General features: G+C 44.6%; 1 long non-coding RNA gene across 1 annotated transcript; it reads right to left on the reverse strand.

Annotated features, from left to right (window-relative positions):
• Nucleotides 1-780: 780 nt before the first annotated feature.
• LOC123480660 (uncharacterized) lies at nt 781-23,234 on the reverse strand. The gene is made up of 4 exons (XR_006656744.2): nt 23,047-23,234; nt 14,608-14,721; nt 3,655-3,775; nt 781-2,098 (listed from the first exon to the last, which is right to left on the reverse strand). It is a non-coding gene; the product is annotated as an uncharacterized lncRNA (long non-coding RNA).
• Nucleotides 23,235-23,454: the final 220 nt, after the last annotated feature.

Below are 23,454 nucleotides of genomic sequence, written 5' to 3' on the forward strand. Positions count from 1 at the left end.
GACCCTTTGGTTCATAGGCCAGCACTCAATCCACTGAGCCACACCAACCACAGCTGGCGTTTTTAAATAAAAGAGTAATAAAATTATACATGGGATAATGATTGAAATGGTGTTTCTACCCCAGATAACTGAAGAGGGGCGTCTAACAGAGAAGGAGCCCAGGCAAACCTAGAGCTCACGAGGGGCCAGCAATGAGAGACGCAGGCAGAGGCCTCAGCGTGTGCAAAAGCCAGGAGGTGGGAAAGTGGAATGAAGTCAATGAGTTCAACTGACTCATTCAGGTGACTAAATGAGCTAATATGCTTGAAGAGCCCAGTTCACCATGAGTGCAAAAAGAATAAAAAATAAAAAAGCCAGCTGTTGTCAAATAATGAAACCTCCAGTGTGTGCCCACTTGGGATCAGCAGTAATAGAGGAACAATGTTCTCTCCTCTGACTACAGAAGCAGCTCCTGACGTCCAGCCTCGATGACAGCCAGACTGGGTGTAAGTGACAGCCCATGAACCACACACATGTGAAGTGTACGATCTGAGGACTGTTGACCTTCATACAGACTCCATGTGAGTCTTTCCACCCAGACGTCTCTCGTGCGCCTCTGTGATCCCTCCTTCTGCACCCCACCCCATCCTCACGGTCCTCAGGCAATCCCTTGTCTTCTCTCTTTCTCCACAGACTGGTTTGCATTTTTGAGAATTTTATTCAAATGGAATAGCATAGCATGTCTTCTTTTATCTGGCTTCTTTCATTTAGCATCATTATTTATATAAATTAGAATCCATATAAAGTTAACCATTTTAAAAGATTTTATTTATTTTATTTTTTTAGAGAGGTGTAGGGAAGGAGAGAGGGAGAGAAACATCAATGTGTGGTTGCCTCTCGAATGCTGCCTACTGGGGACCTGGCCCACAACCCAGGCCTGTGCCCTGACTGGGAATCAAGCCTGTGACCCTTTGGTTCATAGGCTGGCATTCAATCCACTGAGCCACACCAGCCAGGGCAGGTTAATCATTTCAAAGTGAACATTCAGTGGCATTTAGTGTAATCAACATGTGCAGACACCACGTGTACCAGGAACTAAATTTTCACAACAACCCTGCACCCAATGAGAGGTTGCTCCTCACCTCCCCATCCCCTAACACCGGGATTACTACCAATCTGAATTCTGTCTTCTTCGCTTCCTGTCGCCGTCTTACATGTCCTGTCCTGCGTACCTTGCCAGCCTGTACATCTGGTGCTTCCACTTGTCCCTCTGTCAGGAAACTAATCTGACTCTTCAGACATCATCCTTTCTCCCAACACTTCGTTTTACCCCTCACACCCATCCAAGTCTGGGAGAACGGTACCCCTTCTTCACCGCACCAGCTCCAGTGGCTCCTCCTTAAAAATGTAGGTCGGCTCCTCACTCATATTCCTCAGCCTCATTCTGGGACCCCTAAAGGAGCCCTCCTGCACGGCACCCCTCGATCCTTTGGAACACATATAATGCCTAACACCTTCCACAACCTCAAGCTTTACAATATTTCATCCTTACTTTGAACAACTTCCATTTCTCTAGGGCTTCCCTGTACGCCCACCCCAGCTTACACACAAGCAAACTCTGGCCAAGTTCCCAAAGATTTCAGACAAATACCCCACAGGATACAAAGAAGCAGGTAAGGAAACAGAGCCAGGGGAGAGATTTATTTCCCATTTTCCAGGTTCTGGTCTCAGGCTCTTTAAGGACAGACACAAGGAGTTTGGACAATCAAAACTACGACAAAGAACAAGGACACTGATGTCTTCCCTGAGCACCAGGTCACAGAGGGCCAGAGACAGGGCCGCCCAGTGCAGGCTGGCGGGTGGCTGACGTGACATGGTCCTGCTTGTTTACTAGGGTAGCTGAGTCGTGTGACAGCATAGCGTTTGCAGTCCCTGTGACCTTGTTCCTTGAAGACACAGTGGAAACAGCTGTGGAATGAGAACACTGACAAAAGCTGGGCCGCAGGGAAGGGGCGCCCTTTCCCGCGGGCGTGTCTTCTCGGATTCTGGGACAAAGGCCGCTGCAGAACAACCTACGGCCCCTGAAGAATCTGGGCAGTCAGCTCACCTGCTGCTGTGTCTGCCAGGTCAGAAGGGAGGGAGAACACACAGAAACATTTATTTGGAGGATTGTAGCCAGGTTAGGGAAAAAATTAGAAAGCTTTAAAATATATTAAGGATTCACAACGTGAGCAAGATGACAAGAGCCACTAATCAGAGGTAGTTGATGTCAAAGTAAAACCTGCATCACACAAGTTTAAAAAGGCAAGAAAGACCATGTGACAGGCCATGTACTAGGCAGTGACCCCACACTCAGCACCCCCGAAACAAAACTCTGCTGAGATTTTACAAACAGGAGAAAAAAATCGTGGGCATCTATGTTTTCTGCTTGGCTTTACACAAAAGAAAATAAAACTTCTCATAAAATTATGACAAAAGCTCATTTTTAAAATTTTTGTTGTAAATGTTCTCACCTAAGTTGGGAGCCTACCTTTCCTCAGAGACTGGGACACAGGAACATCAAGAAGATTAAATTTAAAGAAATGAGACCAGGTCCCTGAGACAGATATTCTGTGAGTGATAACACTGGCAAGGAGCTTTTAAAGAGACTAATGTATCTTTCAAAATGCAGAGAAAAGAATCTGTCGTTACAAACTGCAATTACATGGGTAAAGAAAATACTCTAAAAACGGAGGTCAAAAGTCTGTAGTCAGGAAGAACCTGTTTAAAGTTTAGTGACTCTGAGGGAACATGAAAGCCTCTAAGTCATAACAAAATTGCTTTTTGCACAGTGGAGGAAAATATAACCAAATCTCTTTCAGCCAAGAACCAGTTTGCATCTCCATCAATTCCTACAATGTATAAAGAAGTACAAATTTCCAGCCATTTGAAACCATATGCAAAATAGCTGGGTGCCCCTGAACAAGGCAAGGATCTCATCTCCCAGAAGGCTGTGCTTCTGAAGTTTTCCATGGAGACATTACATTTCTTTCTAGAGTTATGTTCCTTGTGATCAAACATCATATCCAAAGGAGAAGAGTGTTCTTGAACCTGTAACATGGCTGCTGTCACTTGATTCGGCCTGATTAGTTCAGCACAGAGGAGCTGACGTTCACCACACAGTTTGCTCTGAGGCAGGTCTTCCTATGAGACCTGAGATGAGAGTTTGAACAGCCTCTTGAGGTTAGGAAGCCTCACCCTCACACTGCACCTGCAGATTCTCCAGCTTTGGGTGATGTCCTTTTCTCCAAGAGACACCAAAAGACCCATCAGGTCTAAATTAGCTCCAAAAAGGGTAAGGTCATTTCTAATTCTGTTGGCATCAGCCTGAACTAGGACATTTGAGTCAAACCCTTAGTTGTATCACCAACATTTCCAGTTATGTGTTATTAGTAATAAAAACAGAGTCATACTAAATTTATGCAAATAAGCTTATTGATATGAGATAAGAACACCCAAGAAAGCTTTAAAAATTTTTTGAAAAGTCAAACAATGAAAAAAATAAGTGTTGTTATTCACAACATTTGTTAACAATTTGGGTGTCCTTCTGTCCATTCCTGTCATCCACAACAGTGTCCAGATGCCCTCCACACGGCCTTTGGAAGAAGGACAGAGCTCGAATTATTGCAAGCTCACCATGTGCTTCCACCGGTCATCACAGGACCACAGCTCATCCTCTGAGGGGTGAGGTGTCACCGCACTGCGGAGATGGTGCAATTGGGACAAACCAGAAGTGGGATCTGGTGTGGAATGTGACCTAAAGTCTACAATAATGACAATGTTAGTTCATATATTTCAGTGTTTATTGACTCAAAGCAAGCTTTCTATATACTTTTCACCTTCCAACAAATTCACTTAAAAAGTGCAAAACATTATTCAGAGTTTACTAACATAGAGGAGGAGCAAGGGTCACTCATATTTTACATCCAGCTTGATGGGCTCGCTTTCAAAGAACCTGATGGTGTTGCTTACTTCACACTGATAATTCCCAGCATCCTTTTCCCTGATAGGGCTTAAGTGGAGGATTCTGTAGCCCCGGGACAGCTTTGTCTTCTGACTGAGCTGCAGGCTCATGCATTGTATTATGATTGGGTGGAGATCCCATTTGGGCCTCAGGTCAAAACCATGGGGTTTGATGCTCTGTGGCAGTAGAGTTTCCGGCTGGGGGGTGGGCACTCCAAGAGGCTCTGTGGAGATAAAGAGGACTTGACTGATAGAGAGAGGGCTGGGCACCTGGGCCACACTGCCTCCTCAGACATCTCAGGCCCTCGCCATCCAGAACTCTGTTAGAGGTCACCGAAGGATGGTCTTGATCTCTGCAGAAGGACTGTTTTCTTTGTTGAAATGACCATGTGGATGGAAAGAGCTACCTATCTCCTCTGACCCCAGATCACCCCAGGGTGACCCCTGACTTGTTCCCACAAACACCTATGTGCTATCAGCACAGGGAAACCTTTTGCAGCCCTCCTGTCTGACAACCTCATGATCAGGTGAGATGTTTCTCTCATGAGCTTTCACTGATACTTTTTAGAACATCTTCTAAATATTTTGTCTAAATATTTCGAGGTCAATATTTTTTGACTTCAGAAAATATTAGGTCCCATTCTCCATGTAAACTTCCACGTACGCTGGGAAAGGCAAGCTCTCACCTCCGTCCATCTCTTACACCAAGAAAACGTTACAAAAAGTGAGAAAACATTTGCCTGTAGTTAAACAATGTACTAGGCCCAATGTAGTCTTCAACACCTTGGACCTGGAGAAGTTTCATCTAAAAGTTTTCTGTGTCTAAACAGGGTTTATTTTTTGGCCTGCTTATTGCAAATCATTGCAAAATAAATCTTAGAAAGAGATGATCATGATTTTAACAAAAGCCAGAGACTGTAAGAAGAAAAGAAAGCTATTCTATGGTAAAGGTCATACATGAATGCTCCCAGCTAAAAGAATATTTCATAATGAAACACTGAAAATGTTACTAAGATCTTGAGCAAGAAAAAGATAATTCATTACTCATTTATTAAACATAGTTTTTGAAGTCTTGGCTAGAAAATTTAAACAAGAAGATGAGATAACATAAGAGCAATCCTATTGGAAAGAAAAAAATAAAAAGTATCTTTTTGACAGACAACATAATCTTATATGTTTTTAAAAAAAAACCCTGTAGATTCCACCCTATGCACACATAAAAAGTTAGAAATAATAAATAAGGTGAAGTTGCAAGAGACAAAGTCAACACTCAGCATCAGAAAGAATAGAATACTTAGGGTAAAAAATTTAACCAAGATGGTGGAAGATGTATACAATGAAAACTATCAAATGTTTCTGAAAGAAGTAAAAAAATAAACAAATAAATGGAAGGACATCATGTTTATGGTCTGGAAGACCCCTCAACTCTCTACATATTTCATACAATCCATATCAAAAATTCAGTGACTCAGCAAAGCTCCCCAAAACGCCCTGCCTCTGTCTCCTTCCATCAATCACTCCGACACCCACCGCCAGTCTGCTCCTCAGCCTCTCCTGGGTGCCTTCTTTGTGAGCACTGACTCCCAACTGCAGCCTCAGCATCAGAAGTCTTGGGTTACTGGGGAGGCAATATTTTGTGTTTCTGAGGCACTTCAGGGTGAAGCTGAAACTGCCTGACTCTGACTGGCACTGGGGGAAGACCAGAGCCTGTCTCACCTTGGTCAGATTTGACACCATGCACCTTGACTTCCTTTCTTTTTGGAATCTTTTTTTAACCTTCTCCCCAGCTTTTGGCTGACTGCGAGGTCCTCATGCCCTCCAATCTTTCCTTCCTCCCTAGCCTTCCTCTCACCCTGGGGCTCCCTTTCCCCCTTTCCCAGGGCCCCATTGCTCCTGCCCCTGCGGCTATCAGTTCTCAAACTGCTCACTCCTGCATCCCAGTAAGTAGACCTCACGGGTTTCTCTGACTTCCTCTGTTTAGGGCCACATTCTCTTATGATGTTAACGTGAAATTGAGTACATCTTCACAATCTGATTGTACTGAAATGTTTAAAACACAAAATCACATTAGTAATAAACAGCACTTATAGCTATACGACATGGAGAATGTACTTCACGCCAACAAATCACGCCCTTAAAAATGGTTACAAGGGCAAGTATGTGTATTTTTCCACAGTAGAAGTGAAGTTGAGGGAAAGTGACCCTGTGCTTGCTGCAATAGGTCTGACAGCACTCAGCAGAGAACGGGAGACGCTCCGGAAGTTTGCACTGGGAGCATAAGGTGCGGTTTGGGGTGTGGAGTTTGGGAAGGCGAACTCAAAACTCCAAGTCTGTGTTTAGTGGGGTTTGAAACACCGCAGTGAATCACTAAAAGAAATGACTATAAGTTCATGAAATTGTCACTTCTAGGTTCAAGGGAGAAGCCTGTGGCCTGGACTGTGCACAGAGTGGCTCCCGAAGGCTGGCAACGACCTCTGTCCTGACGCGGCTGGTGACCCACGTGCTCGCTTGTGTTTCGTTAATTCATGTGTACGTGGTGTGAACCCCCTCAGGCTCTCGAAGTAAACTACTTTTGAGGTAACATTCGTGGTATTGTTTTATAATCATTTTGGCTTTATATTAATTGCCTTATCTCTAATTAAGCAATATTTGCACAACTATATAATGACTCATTTCAAATAAACGACATGTTTGTCTTTTATAATTAATAAAGTTTTTATTAAGATTATATTGTTTTTTTCCAAACAATTAAAATACTGGTACTTATGTGTATTTAAAGGTGCAATACTGAGTATTTTAAGAGTAATGAGCTAGTCCCTATAAAAATCGAAACGACAGTCTCCTTGTTAATCGAGCAGACGTTGCCTTTTGAAAGTGTACACTTTTAAACGTGTAATGACCTTTGCCTTTCAGAATATCCAGATCCCATCCCACAGACGCTCAACGACCCTGCCTTGAACAGACGTTTCTTTTCCTGCAGCAGTGTGAACATTCTGTCGTGGCCTCCGTGAGCGGAGTAAGACCACGCACTCCAACGTGGACGTGTCTCAGAGACGTGACTTTGAGTAAGAAGGAGCGACACTGATCCGCGTGTCCAATCCGCGGGAGTGCACAGGTGACAGACTAGTCCCACTGAGTTCTGTGCCTTGTGGAGTGACAACCCCGGGCAGAGCCTGTCTTCTCTCCGAAACACGGAGTGAGGACAGTGCGGGTCCCTCAGGGTCATTCCAGAGATGCAGTGAAGAGAGGCCTGAAAGGGGAGGACAGTGGACCCTTCGAAGTGACCCCAGTGTCCCTTCTCCAGGAAACTGTACTCAAGGTGTTGGTCTTCAGTGCCTTGGCAAAAATCGACCATCTGTCCTCATGATTGGAGTTTGTCATTTTCAGGTCCTTCATTATTTCATACATGCGGCAACATGGAGTCTTTTGTTACATGACAGTAAATATCAGGAAGGAATCTTACACGTCGACAAGGCTGGAACTGTTCACATTTCACAGGCAGTGACACCGTAGAGACTGTGCTTACTTCCTAACATGTAATTATTCACTGGCGAGCTAATTCCCTTTTTGAACAGTGAGCTCACGTTCCGTGCAGGCTCACGGCGGTGGCAGGGCCACAAAGCTGAACCTCACAGTCTCCTTTTTCATGGAGCTGGTATTCTAGTGAAGAGGGAGAGGCAATCAAGAGACAAACAAGCAGCATTTCAGATGGGGATAAATCCTCTAAATGGCAGCAGAGTGGAGTCAAGGGCATAGAAAGAGTTTGGGTCCAGGGTTACGTTATTATACAGGACGGTCAGGGACATCCTGCATGACTACGTGACATTTAAGTGAGACCTAGAATAGGGAAGACGGGATCAGGTAGGTCTCTGAAGAAAGACGTTCTAGGGACAGGGGACGGCCAGTGCAAGGACTCTGCGGCAGGAGGATGTTGGCCACGTTCAAAGACCAGAATAGCCGGCAGGAGAAGAATGACGTGAGAAGTGCGGGGCGGAGCCGGAGCTTTTGGGGCGGTGCTCTCAGAGGGCGGTCTGCTGGGAGCTAAAGAGCTGGGACAGAAAGTAGACCCAGCACATCTCTCTGTGTCCTGGTCATTTCAGCTGACACGTTCTTCACTGCAAGACTTTCTCAACAAAAGTACCGAGTTGCTTGACGTTCCGGTAGAAGCTCTCTGTCGTGTGCAGACCAGCACTGTGAGCAGCACTAACGTGGGACCTTGGGGGCTGTGGCGAAGCCTTGAATCTGGGTGTGAGCCATGGGAAGGCTTTGAGTAGAATAAAGCTGACCTGACTTGGGTTTAAAAATAATTGATCTCTAAGGATCCGCAGGTCCTACCCTGCAGAGATTGGTATAAGGCAGGTCAAGGAAACGGCAGGAAGGCCGGTCAGGAGACTGTCGCAATAACCCCAGGTAGGAGTGGCTGTAGTTTGACCTTGGTGGCCAGAGTCTTCAAATTGCACTTATATTTTATAGGCTGACTGCAGGGTGTGCTAATGGAGCAGAGATCACTGGGAGAGCAAGAGAAGTACCAAAGACAACACCAAGACTTCTTACCTGAGCCCCAGGAAGGGTGGGGCCGACCTGACTGAGAAAAGGAAGAGTACGGGGCGCTCAGGTTGGCAGGCAGAGAGAACAAAGATCCTGGGGGTGCACATGTTATGTTAGGGGTGCTCCAACGATGTCTAGGAAAGACACCCCAAATTATCTTCCAAAACCCTTGGAAACACACACACACACACACACACACACAAGAAACTGAGGAGCTGAAGATTGCAATTCTCAGAATCTCTGGCAGCAGATTCAGTGTGTGAGGTCTGGAAGAGGGAAGTAATATTTTTGAGGTGCTGGTTGTGCCTCTGCCAGTGCTCAGGCCCATGGAGTTGATGGGTCTTAAGAGTGTTGAGGATGCGAAGGAGCTGCGGCCTGAGACTAACACAGCATTTCAATTTTCCCATTGTTTTCATCCAGGAAGTGGCAACAGCTGTGTGTGTGTGTGTGTGTGTGTGTGTAAGATCTCCAATCCTGCCCTTCGAGGTCTTTCTGGAAGGTATAACTTGTGTTTACTTTCCAAATATATAAGTAAAACATGAAAATTCTGTTAGATAAGTAATACTTCTCCAGAAAAGGAAGGAAAGCCGTTTATGGACTGATGATAATAATGGGCCCTGAACTCAGGATTTCAATATTTTTACTTGAATACATTTAACAGTAACACTGTGTCACTTTAAGAGGTAAACGTGTTACTTGGGTACATTTGCATATTGTCATGTGACTGTCAATGTAGGAATGTGGACGTATGACATGTATAGGGTACAGTAGTGTTGTCTCACTCGTTAGAATGTGCATCCCATCCCTGTGGCTGTTTACCAGTCCTTCCAACATTGTACCTTTGCTCCCGTCCCCCCTGCCCACAGCCCTGGGGCCACCGCTGTGCTGTGCTTTACAGATGTAACAGTTTGTGATTTCATCCGTAAGGAACACCACACAGCACTCGCCTTCTTGCTCTGGCTGACCTCACTCAGTGGGACGTGCCCGGACCCCACCCATGTGGCCGCACATGAGAAGATACCTGCCACATCCTTATCCATTCATGCGTTAATGGGCGTACGGGTTGTTTTTCTCTCTCCAATTACTGTCAGTAACGCTGGAATAAACATAAAATGCATATATCTTGTCAAAATAGGGTTGTTATTTTTTTTAATTACTTGCCCCTAATGTCAAAAGAGAGAGAGAGAGAGAACAGGTGAGTCTTCCTCAGAGGTCATTCGACTAACGAGTCTAGGAGTCTGGGCTGCTTGGAGGAGAATTAACTAGATGTGTGAGGCTGACGCAGAGCAAGCACTTTGTTTTTAGGCGAATCACCGGAAACCCTGTGGAGATTTCAACTCCCCCTTCCTCCTGTTGGACGATCTTTCTTGTATCTGTGACAACACTAGCTGTTGCAGTGGTAAGCTTTGTGTCTGACTGCGTTTTGTTCAGAGAGATCACAGGAAGGTCCGGCTTCTCTGCCTGAGTCATGCTGAGAACATCTGCCCCGAACAGCAGCGGTTCTTCCCCAGGATGGAACTAAAGTCATCTCAGGATGATTTGAGGCCGCTCACTGATTTTTCCCATTACGTATTACCTGAGATAATCCCTCTTCAAAAACGAGGACTCAGCTGGTTTCTACCCCATTACTACACCCCACACACGGTCTTCCCATCCTGTCTTGCCAGGATTTTCCTAAGACCAATACTTAGTGTGGACTTTACGTCTATTTTATGCTATTTACATTTGATTCAACTGGCTGTGATTTTTCCCATCTCCCTTGAGTTGTGGAGTCAAAAATTTTCATCTCTGAAGTGCAGCAGGGCTGGAGAATATTTCCTCTCTAAGCTGGGACTTTGGAGACGAAAGTTACAGAGTACCGTGAGAACACAAATAACAGGAAAAGCCAAACTCCTCACTGACAGCGACCACGGCTCTTCTGGTTACCCGGTGTAGTGCCGCCCTCTGGTGGCTGTAGTTCATATTGCACCTACTGATGGCACGCCTTTTTTTTTTCTTTTTTGTTTCTCTGATATCTCCTTAGGCAATTTATTTGTTGTTGTTGTTGTTGTTCAAGTACAGTTTTCTCCATTTTCCCTCCACCATTCACCCCCATCCCGCCCACCCCTACTTCCCACCCTCAATCTTACCCTCCTTTGGCTTTGTCGATGGGTGAACAGGAGCCCAGCAATGATGCAAGGTCAATCTTAGAGCCAGAACCAGCTATGTAAATTTCAGGTGGAAGCCGAGGTAAAGGGGAAATTCAGGGCACCATGTTTAAAACTAAGAATTAAAAGCAGAGCATTTAACCCTGGCGCAGGCCTTTCTGAGTGACGATGTGACCACACAGATTGCCAGCCCAGGAAGCCAGCCCAGCCTCATGGGACAAATGAATGAGTTTCTCCTTCCTGTGAATTCCACCTGGACTCAAGCCATGAAAAGTCATAGAAATGGAAACCTCTGAGTGACTTAAATACCCAGTTGAAAGGTTCTCTTTCTTTAAAAACTTCACATTTGGGGCTCTATCGTTAGATAGGCATTTTGTTCTGATCAAATCCCTGACAAAATTTGAGATGATTTTAGCATCAAATACAAATAAACTAAACACATTGATTGTATTAACAACATAATTACCCTACAAAAGAGACAGCAAAACCATCCCCTCAATGCTCCCCATGACAGGTGACAGCACCATCACCTCATTCTAGAGGTCGTGGTGTCCAGGCCAAATGTCCAGCCTGGGTCCTGTTTCCTGAGCAGGGACCAGTGTCCAGGGGTGAGGGAAGCCCCTCTGCACAGGAGGTGTCAGCATCCGAAAGCAGGATGGATGAGAGAGTCGGGGACGGTCCTTACGCACCAGATGACCTAAAGGGGCTCAGGCCAGAAACAGGGTGAGTGATGCAGCAGTGGAGCCGGGGGTGTGACACTCCCAGGCACTTAGGTTTCTCCTCGGTTCCCACAGGGCTGGCAGGGCTATGAAGTTAGTGCTTGGAGGCAGAGTGGTCTGTTTGAACTGAAAGACGGTCTCTGTTTTCTTGAGGGGTCAGTGCATTATATTCCTGTGGCTACCACAATAAATTTCTACAAACTAAATGGCTTAAAAGAAAAGCAGCTCATTCTCTGACATTCTGGAAGCCAGAAATCCAAATCAAAGTATGGGCAAGGCCTCATTTTCTCCACAGGCTCTAGAGGAGATTCTGTTCCTTCTTTCTTCATCTGGGGGGGGGGAGGGCTGCCAGCGTTCTTTGGCTTATGGCGGCATCACTCCCATCTCTGCCTCCGTCTTCATGTGGATTTTTCCTCTGTGTGTCTTCTCGTCTTCTGTTTCTTAGGAGGAACATATCATTGGATTTAGGACTCCTGCATATAATCCAGTATAAACTCATCTCGAAGTCATTATCTTAATTACATCAGCATAGAACCTATTCCCAAATAAAATCACATTCACAAGTTCCAGATGTTCAGATGTGAACATAGTTTGGGGATAATCTGAGCTCAGCTCTCTACAGGCAGCCTGAGTACGGTGCCTAGTCCCTGCTGTTTTGGAGTTGATTCAAGTGCTGCACCCATGGGAGCTCCCCTGAAGTCTGCAAGGAACCCCACTGAGTCCAGGCTTCACCTGCTGTTTACAGAAGTGGGAGACTTGGAGGGGAAACAAAGAGATGCCAAGAGAAAACTCCCAGAAAGAACCAGACAGAGAACCCCAAAGACCACCAGCATAGGTCCTACCTAAAGTCAAGTTTGCAGGAAAAGGATGGCTTTCTAGATTAATACACGTGCACTGTGGGATTCTTGCTTAATCATGGCTCTAGAGATCTCACAAAATATATTGAGAACAAGGACAAAAGTGAAAAAAGATAAAGCGGACCTCTTTAATACTTAAAACTTTGCTTCCAAGGATGTCATTAAGAAAGTAAAAAGAAAACAACCCACAGAATGGGCAAAAAATCTGCCAACCACATATTGGATAAGGGACTTGTATCTAGAACATAGGGGAAACAATATGCACAACTAATAATAAAAAACTCAAATCTCTCCATTTAAATCTCTGAAAAGCATATGAATAGGTAGATGTCCAAAGAAGATTTACCCATGACCAACAAGCCCATGAAAAGATGCTCTACGAGGATTGGGGGTGTCCAACCTGCGGCCCAGGGTCCACATGCCGTCCAGGGTGGCTGTGAACGCAGCCCAACCAGAAATTGTGAACTTACTTAAAACATTATGAGAATTTTTTGTGATTACATGTTGCAATGTATTCAATGTGTGGCCCAAAACAAATTTTCTTCTTCCAGTATGGCCCCGAGTTGCCCAAAGGTTGGACACCCCTGCACTAGTCAGAACTAAAATGCAAGTAAAGACCATGAGATAGCAGTGCACACCCTCTGCATTGGCCAGATGATAGGAACTCCTCCTTCACTTCCTGTACCAGCTGCTTAGATAATGTTCTGGCAGATTCTCTCACTGTTCAGCAGAGTTGCCATGGGATCCAGCAGCTCCACCCCTAGGCATATGCCCAAGAGAAAGGAAAACATATTTCCCACTGCAACATGTACATCACAATTCATAATAGGCAAAAAGTGAAGAAAACCCAAACGTCCCTCAACTAGTTAATGGAAAACCATACAGTGGAATACCATCCAGTCACATAAAAATGGAAACGGTACATGTTACTACACGGGTGGACTCTGAAAACTGTATGCTGAGTTAAAGAAGCTACACACAAAGATCACATACTACATATATGATTTGTCATATATGAAAAGACCAGAATAGGCAAATCCAGAAAACAGAGTGGGGTTCCCCGGTTGCCAGGAACTGGAGGGTGGGAGGATCAGGGTGTGACTAACAATGGGTTTGGAGATTCTTGGGGACTATGAAAACGTTCCCCTCAGAGGGCAGTGAGGGATTCACAGCTGTGAATGTTCTGAGAGGATTAAATGCGCACTTTATGTGGGTGAGCTATACTCAGTCAAGCTGTTAACATACATGCGAACATGGTCTTTCAGCGAGGTGGGTGTACGGGTTCTCTACTGCTGCTGTGACAAATTACCACCAACCAGTGAGGAAGTTCAAATGCGAACTGGGGGTCAGGTGACGTGAGCCAATGACCAATCTGCTAGGTGGGCGAGTGGAATGTGGTTCCCCAAAGAGATTCTCGCCTTCTGAAGACAAGCAGGTGGAAGAACCAAGTACAGAGTTTGTACGTCTGTGATTAGTTCGTAAATGTTGCAGAAAAGACCTGATTAAAAAATTAAAAGCTATAGAGATATAGACAGAGAGATGGCAAATATAACCAAAAATATGGAAAAAATTATCTCTGTGGTGAACACATAACTCTTATTCTTTCTGTTTGTATGTTTTAAAGTTGACATAATAAAAAAATAAGAGAAATATTTGTTCCTTACTTATACGAGGTAAATGTATGTGTTGTATATGCCTTAGGGACATAAACATCATTTCTTGGGACTAGAAACACCCAGTCTAAACAAGCTTTGGGCACATCATCAGGCGCTAACACACACCTCACACCTGATGAAGTGGAGATGCTCCAAGAGCCAAAGTACCTGATATTCTTCTTTGAGAGGATTTACCTGTATAGGACAATCTGCAGGTGCCCACCTCAGACCCCTGCTCTGAGATGCATGTTCGCCCCTTGGGATGCCCTCTGCTGCACAGGTTTGCCCTCTGCTGGCCAGTCCTTGATTTTAGCCCAATCCGGCCCATTTCATACTCATGTCCAGAGCGGTTAGCTACTCAGTGGCGGTGTGGTTTGGTCACCACCTGTGTGGTAGTTGGTTAAAAAAGCCATGGGAAACTACAACTCCCCTTGATAAGAGACTTTGCAGAGTTTCAAAAGAAGCAGGAGTCTTACAAGGCAATGCTTCCCCATCTAGGTGGTCCACATCCCACTCTGGTCCAGAACCACAGCAGGGTCAATGTGAGTATACCCAAGATAGGAATTTGGAGGTTAGCAAAAAAAGAAAAGAAGAAATAAACCTCAAAAGAGCTACAGCATCCGGCTAATTTGCACAAACAGGGTCAGAGAGCATGTCTGTGAGCCAGATCGAAGGATGCAGGAGATGATGGACCACAAACCTGAATCCGGGACAGTGAGTCAACACAGGGCAGGTCCATGCCACAGAGAATCTGAATTTACGCAGGAGCCTTTGGATACTCTTCTGGAACAATGCTGAAGTGCCTCTTGGGTCACTGGAATAAATTAATGCCACATTAAGTAAAGACACCCAGAACTGAAGATTTCAGTGTTGCAAAATAAAGAAGTCATCTGGTCATTGTCTCTGGTCCTGGGTAAACGATATCAAATTCTGAAACCTTGGAATTTTCTACGCGATACAGCTGTCTATGGTATTCAGGAGCTCCTTTGACCTACCCTGACTTTGACAGTATTTCTCCCTGTTTCTGCTTTTTTAAATGTCTTCTTTTTTTTTTTTTAGAAGAAAACTGTAATCCTACATGTAGCAATTTCCTGTGTTTTTTATGAGTCATGCTAGCAGAAATCCAACCACAGTGGATACTGGGAATTCACCCAAACCAAGTGAATCAGAAGTGTGCAATAAGTGGAGTTCCAAACCCTCTGCGTGTGCTTGATTTGAGGGTAGTATTGTGGACAAATCTGCCCTCAATCAGTGGAGTCTGCACTCACTCTAAACACTTAGGGTCAGACTGGAGGCACAAGAGAGTAAAGTTCTATTAAAAGAGAAATGGAGACAACTATACTTGAACGATAAAAAATGTGAAAATGAAAAAAAGAGACTGGGTCTGTGGCTCTGGGGAGAAAGCTAAAAGAACAGCTGCCAGGACCCCCGTGCTGAGTCCCTCTCCCATGCCCCAGGTGCTCTCTTTCATGGGTGGAGCACTCCCCTCCAGTTGGCATCAGACTGGCGGAAAGCAACAGCCCCGCCCTCTGAGCTCCCTGTAGCTTCATCTGGGGATCTGCACCCTGCTGAGGAATCAGCTTTCCAAGCCAGTGTATAGAAATCTGGGCAGACTCACGGGCATCAGTGACTGAGCTGTGTGGCTTTGAGGTGGGTGTCACACCCCCAACCTGTCCATGAACCTGACTGGCACCTCCCCCACACAAGAGATCCTCTAGCACAACCCTCTAGTCTCCCAGCAGTTTTACCTTCCCGGCTCCTTGTGCCTATGCCCTGCTGAGGTCTGGGAAGAATCCAGAACAGACAGTTATGTGGATCTGAGGCGGGAGCCACTTGCCCCATCTTCCCCCAAGACTGACGGTCACCCTCCTTTCACGGGAGATCCACCAAACCCATCCCATTCTCCCAACACCTGGCAGCCCCAGCCTGGTGAGATGAGTCTCCAGCAGAATATGAGACTGACTGAGCTGTGTGGCTTTAGGATGGAGGTCATTTATCCTTCGCATGCCCGGATAAGTCACTGCCCCACAATCACTCAGCCAAATCTTGGTGTGTTAAGCTCCGCTGTCCTCACCCTGATGATCTCTGAGATGCCCATCCCACCACAAAGGTGTGTGTGCACCCAGCAGGTGGCAGCTAGACTTGCATACCCTGGGGCATTGGTTGAGCAACCTCGGACTCAGCACTGGAACAGAGTTTGCCCCTGTGCCGGTCTCATACATACCATATGCCCCCAACTGGTGACTCACTAAGAACCTACCACTTGCAGCTTTAGTACTGCCTGAGGCTTTCAGTGACTAAGCCTCACATGTACCCAACAAGCACAGTCAGACAAAGGCGAATGTCTGGTGCTTTGGGAATTTTGCTGACCTGCCCCCAGGCCCACTTTTGGTAAAACCTGGCCTTGGTGTGCAAGTTGTTCCTTCCCCCACACACCCAGGACCAGAAGAGGCAGCCACAAACTGGGGATTAGTTTGCAGCTTTAAATAGCTTGCCCAAGGCCAATCACAGGCCATGTCTGACATTGGCTCGCACTAGAGTCTTTCACAAGAGGTGCCAGAAATAACGCAAAGGGGCCAGCTTGAGGCAACATGAGAGCAGATTTCAATGAGCTTAACCAGTGGCGTATGCAAAGGGACACTCTCGCGGGCACCAGACCCTGCTGAGGCAAACGCCGCTGCGGGTCGTTGGGCCTGCGCAGCTGCTTGCGCGCTGAGGTGCGGGTCGGTCCTCAGAGGGCAGCCAGCCTGAGTGCCAGCCCTGCCCACAAGCAGACCAGAAGCAGTCCAGGGTCAGTTACAACAAGGGCGCCCACATAACCCACATAAGGGGCATTCCCGGAGCACACAGCTTAGGTAACAAAGGAGACTGCATCGCTAAGTCTCACAAAATAACTGACAGCGTTAGGCTACCCTACCAAGAACGAAACTCATAGCAAATCTACCTAACACTAGAAACAAACGCAAAGAGGCAATCATAATTGGGAGACAAATAAAAATTCCCAAAATGAAAGGACAGGATAAATCTTCAGAAAAAGAGCTAAATAAGATGGAGGCGAGTGATTTACCAAATATAAAGCTCAAAAAATGTGTATGAGGATGCTCAATAAACTTAGTGAGGACTTCAACAGAAAGATAGCAAGCACTAAAAAAAACCCATAGAAACCATGAAAAGAACCAGTCAGAAATGAAGAATACATTATCTAAAATGAACGCTACACTAGAAGGAATACACAGTAGGTTGGATGATGAAGAGGATTAAATTAGCAATATGAAATACAAAGTAGCAGAAAACACCCAATCAGAGTGACAAAATCAAAAAATAATGTTAAAAATTAAGGTAGTTTAAAGGACCTTTACGACACTATGAAGTACAACAGCATCTGCATCGTAGGAGTGCCAGAAAACGAAGAGAGACAGCAAGGGATCAAGAAACTAATTTTTAAAATGGTGCCTGACAACCTTTCTAACATGATGGAGACAAAAAAGACACACAAATCCAGTAAACAAGAGAGGCCAACACCAAGACACATCATAATTAAAATGGTAAATGGTAAAGACAAAAAGAAAATCTTCAAAGCAGCTGGAGAAATACCATTATCTACAAGGGAGCTCCCATAAGACTATCAGCTGATTTCTCAACAGAATTCTTTTAGGACACAAAGCATTTTCAAAGTGATAAAAAGCCAACTCCTACAAGGACCACTTTAGACAGCAAGGGTATCATTTCAAACTGAAGGAGAAATAAAGAGCTTCTAGGACAAGAAAAAGCTAAAAGAGTTTGTTACCATCAAACCGGTATTACAAAAAAATATTCAAGTTGCTCCTGTCTAGTTGCTCAGTTGGCTGGAGCCTCATTCCATACACCAAAAAGTTTGCAAGGTCGATTCCAGGTCATGGCATGTACCCAGGTTGAGGGTTCGGTCCCTAAATGGGGTCTGTGCAGGAGGCAACTGATCAATGTTCGTCTCTCACGTTGATGTTTCTCTCTTCTTCTCTCTCCTTTTGTCTTTCTCTAAAATCAATGAACACATTATCACATAAGATTAAAAAAAAAATAAGTGTTAAAGGGTATTTTTAAGAAGCCAAAGGAAACAAAACAAATAACAAAGTTAAAAAATTAAATGGCAAAAAATACCTGCTGATTAATAATCACTATAAATGTAAATGTCTTCAATGTTCTACTAAAAAGACACAACATAGCTAAATGGATAAGAGAAGAAGACACATACATTTGCTGTCTATAAGAAACCCACCCCAGAATGAAAAGATACACACAGACTGAAGTTAAAGGGATGGTCTTGGGCAGGTGGCTCAGTCAGTGGGGTCATTGTTCTCTGTGCCGAAGTTCAGTCCTCAGCCAGGGCCATAACTAGGCTGTGCGTTCGATCCTCAACCGAGGCCCATGTGAGAGGCAAACAATCAGTATTTCCCTCTCACATCTATGTTTCTCCCCCAATCTCTCTCTGTTTTCTCTCTCCCTTGTCTTCACACTGAAATCAATAAACATATTCTTAAATGAAAATTTTAACAAGTAAAGAGATGGGAAAATAAATGTCATGCAAATGGAATTTTTAAAAGGCTGGGGTAACAATACTTCATATGAAAAAACAGACTTTAGGAAAAAGGCTATAAAAGAAGGAAAAGACAAAGAAGGGCACGGCATAATGCTCAAAGGAGAAATCCAACAGGAGCATACAACACTTTAAGTATTTATGCACCCGACACAGGAGCACCTAAATATACAAAGCAAAGTGTGACAGACAGAAAGAGAGAGATCGACAGTAACACAGGACAACAGGGGATTTTAGCACCCCCTTGCCGCCAATGGACAGATCTTGCCGACAGAAAATCAAGAAAACAGTGGCCTTAAATGACACACTAGATCAGACAGATTTAATTTATATCTTTATAACATTTTATCTCAAAACAGCAGAATATACATTCTTTTCAAGTGCACATGAAGCATTTTTAGGGTAGACCACATGTTATGCCAAGAAACAAGTCTCAATAAATTTAAGAAGATTGAAATCATATCAAACATCTTATCTAACCACAATGGTATGAAACTAGAGATCGATCACAAGGGAAAAAAAATGAAAACCTCACAAAGACATGGAAGCTAAATATGCTACTAAATGAATAGGTTAACAATGAGATCACAATATATATATATACCTTGAAACAAATGAAAACAAGTACACAATAACTGAAAATTTAAGTGATACAATAAAATCAGTCCTAAGAAGAAATTCACAGCATTATAGGGTTACCTCAGAAAACAAGTAAAACCTCACATACTCAATCTAACTTCACTTTTAAGAAAATGGGAAAAAGAATAACAAACAAAGCCCACACTGAGTAGAAGAAAGGAAATAATAATCATCACAACAGAAGTAAACAAATAGAGTCTAAAAGAAAAATACAAAATATCAATAATACCCTGAGCAAGTTCTTTGAAAAGATAAATATGATTGATGAACCTTTAACCAAATTTACAAAGAAAAAAAACAGGACCCAAATAAATAAAATCAGAAGTGAAAAAGAAGTAACACCTGACACTAAACAAATACGAGGGTTGTTAAAAACATTATGAACAACTATATGCCAACAAATTGGAAAGTCAGGAAAAAGTAAAAGGAATTTTTTTAGAAAAATACAATCTTCCAAAAGTGAATGAGGAAGATTCAGATAATCTGAATAGACAGAATTACAACTAATGCAATTAAAGCGGTAACTTAAAAAAAAAAAAAAACCTACAAACAAATAAGTGTTCTGGACCAGATGACTTTACAGGTGAATTTTACCCAACATCCAAAGAACACCTTCTGAAACTGTTCAAAAAAAAAATTAAGAGAAAGGAATACTTGCAAGCTCAATTTATGATGCCAGTATTATTTTAATTCCAAAGCCAGGTAAAACAGACATGTAGATCAATGGAACAGAATAGAAATAACAGAATAGAACAGAATGGAACAGAATAGAACCTAGAAATAAACCCGTGCTTTTATGTTCCATTATTTTTTGTCAGAGGAGGCGAAACCACGCAGTGGGGTCAAGACAAAGTAATCAGAAAATGGTTTTGGAAGAACTGGACACATAAGTGAAAAATATGAAACTACACCACTTTCTTACACCGTATACAAGAATAATCTCAAAATAAATTGATGACTTAAATGTTAGACTCAAAACTCTAAAATTTCATTAAAAATGTGGGTAGTATAATGAATTACAGTTCTCATAGCAAAATATTTTTTTGATGTATCACCTAGAGAAAGGAAAAGACCAGAAAAAAAAAAAGAAATGAAAATACATTAAAAAAATTTGTTTTCACAATAAAGTAAACCATTAACAAAATAAAATGAAAACCCACAGAGTTAAAGAATGTATTTGCCAGATACATTAGATAAAATATAAGTATGCAAAAATTTTAAAGAACTGATAAAAATCAACACCAAAAACAATCACTTAAAAATGCAAACACCCTGAATAGAAATTTCTTCAAAGAGGGTAGACAGGCGGCCAATAGACACATGGAAAGATGCTCAACTCTCTAATCACTGGAGAAGTACAAATTAAACCACAATGAGTTATCACCTCACACCTGTCAGAAACACTATGAATAATAAATCCGCAAACTAGAAGTGTTGGGATGGATAAGGAGAAATGGGAATGTAAGTAGGTAATGGACTTACAATTTTGTCAGCCACTGTGGAAAGCAGTATAAAACCTCAAAAAATTAAAATTGTAAATGCATTATGACTCAGAAATTTTATAATGGGAACGTATCTGAAGAAAGACAAAACGCTCATTTTAAAGAATACATGCATACCCAAAATCACGAGTGTTATTCACACACCCAACATTAGTGAGGCAACCATGTGTCCATCAGTACACGAGTGGAAATCCTCAAAGGCAATTCCTAAGTTTTAGGAAAAGAGTTCTGTTTCAGCTGAAACACAGTCCAGGAAACAACTGTTCCTGAGTGACGTGGCTCACAGGCATTGGTCAGGACTTCTAGTGAAGGAGGAGCTTGCCCAGTACTCCTCTATAAAAATGCCCACTCTCCCACAGTGTGCTCATTGTTTCCACCAAGAGCAGTATAAGAAGTGTTACGTTATTCGTGTGGGTCTGCTTACTTCATTTCTACTAGACCTGGGCATGGAGAACGTGGTGCGTTTCCTCACTTCTTACTACTCGGTTATGATCTGGAACTTGGTAAGACATGAATTACAGAGATGGGGATTTCGGTACACCCTTTATCTCTTGGACCTACTGAGTCCAACTCAAATCATTGAAAATCTACTCTCTGCAGCTGCCGAGAAACTGAAAGCTGCCTACAATCACGTAACTGTGAAAGCTTTAAAAAGGAACATCACGCACTATTTCAGAAGACTGACGGGTCAGGGTGACCCGCCACAAGACTTTATGGTTTAATCTTGGCCTAGGAAGCCGGCGTGTCTTTAAACAAACTATGAATGCTAACAAGATAACCTAACATACTATTTTGATGAGATAAAGCCTCATGAGGAATTCAAACATGAGAGTGTGGCTTCCTCACTACAGGGAGATTGGGGAGGTGAAAACTTTGGTCACCATGAGGTCACCCAGTCCCCTACTTACTCTCTCCCGCAACTTACTGCACCGTCAGCCACCAGAGCCGTGGGATTTCCATTCAGAACTTAGATTCCATTGCCTTACCAAGCCCCCTCCCTGGCAAGAAAGAGACCTCGAACCCCAGAAAATAAAAGATTCATGCAACAAAAATGTTTGTTAATCTGGTTCTGTGATGACTTCCTTTCTTCCCATTTGGGGGTTGAGTCCCTGGCTGGCGGTCTGAGCAGGGGAGGGGTCCCGATGCGGAGGGAACCCCCCCAGGGGTCAAGAGGACATTTCCATGGGGCAGGGGTGGTCTGAATTGTCAGCCTCCTGGGGATTTGGCAGAGAGAGAAGTTTCCAAGGAAATTTCTAGAATGCAGTCCTCAGGAGGCTATAAAGACCTCCTGTGTCAAAATAGAACCGGAGACAGTTGACATTAAAACAGACTGAGAGTCTCCAGAGGGGAGGGGGGAGGGAGTAATGAGCGGCAGAGGGGGAGTGGTTGTTAGGAACAGGTATAAGGTACACATGGACTGAACCAAAGGGCGGTAGGATCAAGGGGTGGGGGGGGGACTGGGGATGGCTGAAATGTGCGGGAAGGGGGTGCTGGGGGGACGATGGACATAACTGTACTTGAAAAGCAATGAAAGTCGTGTGAAAACAACCCTCCCGATTCGGTCTGGGGAGCAGAGTGGGTGGCCATGAGAACAGAGGCCAGCGCTGGTAGAGGGGCTTTCCACACTTGCAGAAGACAAGAGCGAGATGGAGCAGCAGATGTGAAATGGCTGCCCCCCGGACGAGGGAGCCAGCAAGGGCCCAGAGCAGGCTCTTGGGGCGGGAACCTCAGGAACAGCTTAGGGTCAGCAAGGGGGGACCACGAAACTCTCTGTTTCAGAACCACCCCCAGAAGTGTAAGGACAGACCTTGGCTGAGGAACGCTGTGGACGTGACCCGTCCCTCTGCCACCCTAAAGGGATCTTTCAGACCTACAGTTTCGACAGGGTGGGACTCCACTGGGGCCCCTTTGTGCAGGAGGAAAAAAAAGTGTGGACAAGCAGTGTCAACCCCTGCAAAGTTACTCCTACCCTTGAAATTCAGCCCCGTGGCTTCCAGGGGACCCGTCCCTCTTGGGCTCTTCCCCCTTAATTTATCCAGACTGCCCCTCTTGTCCTTTTCAGGTCCTTCTGGCCACCCCCCTCCCCAGTCAACAACCGTCTGCCCCTTCATCTCACACCCAACTCCTCTGTAGAGATTCTTCTGGGCCGGGCACTCCCCAACCTCTTTTCTGTCCCACAACACCCACCTCTTCACTCTCTGCCTCTTCCAGGTGGATCAGCTTTCTCCAGCCCAGGACGTTTAGGCTTGGGCACCCTGCCCCGATCCACACAATTTCTTCCTCCTTGGAGGCTCTGGACACTCCACTCCACACCCTTCCTGGTTTTCCCCCCACTGGGCCTACCGCTCTGCCCATTTTTGGGGAATCTTGGTTCTCAACACTCCAAGGCCTTTTCGCCCTCCAGCCCTGCCCCGAGACCCCTCACCTTGCACGGGCATTTTCTTCAGCCTTCCTGCAGGATCTCCGTAAGCTTTCCTTACCGATGTCAACAGGTGCATACATGAAAAATGGGCTTCAGTCGGGCTTGAAGCTCCAAGCTCAACATCGCCTGTCTGATGCAAGGGAAGTACTGCAATCACCAGACCCAGACCCAGCTGGAGCAGCGGAGCAGTCTCGGCCAGTGAAGAACTGAAACTGACAGCCCTGCCCCAGCTCCAAAAACTCCGGTGGTGCGTATGTCTCGCCACCACCTCCTCCTGCTTCTCATTCTACCCCCAGGGCAGTTCAGGCAACCTCTTAGGCTCCAAACACTAACACTTCACTCACACCCTGCCTTTAAGGATTGGTTCTCTTCTGGTGAGAGCAGGACTGGAGCTCTTCCCTCAAGTGCTTC

The sequence above is a fragment of the Desmodus rotundus genome, chromosome 12 (genome assembly GCF_022682495.2).
Source record: "Desmodus rotundus isolate HL8 chromosome 12, HLdesRot8A.1, whole genome shotgun sequence".
NCBI classification, from domain to species: Eukaryota; Metazoa; Chordata; class Mammalia; order Chiroptera; family Phyllostomidae; genus Desmodus; species Desmodus rotundus.